The following is a 1,302-nucleotide window of genomic DNA, read 5'->3' on the forward strand; positions in this document are numbered from 1 at the left end:
ATCTTCAAGATGAAAATCACTCTATCTGGTTTCTCTCTGTTTCTCTAGTTTCTGTCACTCTATCTGTTTCTCTAGTTATATCACTAACTAATTTCAATTTATTTCTCTGTTTGTTCCACTTCATCGTTTTCTCTCTGTTTCTCTAGTTTCAATCACTTTATCTGATTTCTCTCTATCTCTCTAGTTTCTCTCACTCCATCTATTTTCTCTCCTTTTCTCTAGTTTCTAACACTTCATCTGATTTCTCTCTATTTCTCCCACTCCATCTCTTTTCTCTCTATTTCTCAAATAATTTCAGTCACTCCATCTGTTTTTCTCTCAATAGAGTTGGAGACACAGCAACCGGGAGTACAGGACCCCCAACTCCATCCCGAGCTACGCAGGACAAAAGGCAGCGGAGTGGCATCACCAGACGTACCTCCTTTACAGCTGTTTATATCATCAGTGACTGGAAGGCAATGGGCCATGTGTGAGGAACTTTGACCGTTTTCTTTAGATTTGTGAGGATCGTCTCGTATCCCTCCCCCTCCCTCTGAGTTCCTATGCCCCCTTCCCCACCGCCACACCAACCCCCTGCATCTTCTTTAGCTTCATCCTCCCTGACAGTAAAGAAAAAGGAAGGGACGGAGATAAAGGGGATATATTAAAGAAGGAAGGGTCATCTGATTAAAAAGAAAGGGAGTTAGAGACATTCTGTCGTTCAGTTTTATGCTTTTATCAATAACTGCTAAATTTACTAAGATTATGTATATCCCGCAAACAAAATCACAACGACAAAACACTCTACGGATCTAAAACTCACATTTAAATACTGTTGTGTGATGGAAGTACACGGAGCTACGTAACTATCTTATAGTTTCTGATGTACTGAACCCACCTTAGGGTTACATAATCACTAAAAAGCAAAATAAAAGGGATGAAGAAACCCTTTTCGAAATTTCCCCAAGCCACTTTTGCATGTTTAAAAAGGGGGCTACGTGACTTTTCTCAAATTTGGGGTATTTTAGATTTTTTTTCATTATTTAAGTTCTTTTATGTTTTTTCCGCAAAAAAATTCATGCCCTATCCCAATAATTTGGTTTCCCCACGTCTAGGGTTAAATAGAAGTAAAACCACCCCAAAAAATAAAACCGCAAAAAATAACAGAAACATAACAACATCAAAAACCCAAAAACACAACAGAAAAAACAACAACAAACAAAGACCAAAAAAGCGACAGCAATAACAAAACAAAAAAAGAAAACCTGTTTAAAGAGTGACTCAAAAAAAAATAAACGTGACACAAAAAAAAAGATTAGGAAT

The sequence above is a fragment of the Penaeus monodon genome, chromosome 23 (genome assembly GCF_015228065.2).
Source record: "Penaeus monodon isolate SGIC_2016 chromosome 23, NSTDA_Pmon_1, whole genome shotgun sequence".
NCBI lineage: Eukaryota > Metazoa > Arthropoda > Malacostraca > Decapoda > Penaeidae > Penaeus > Penaeus monodon.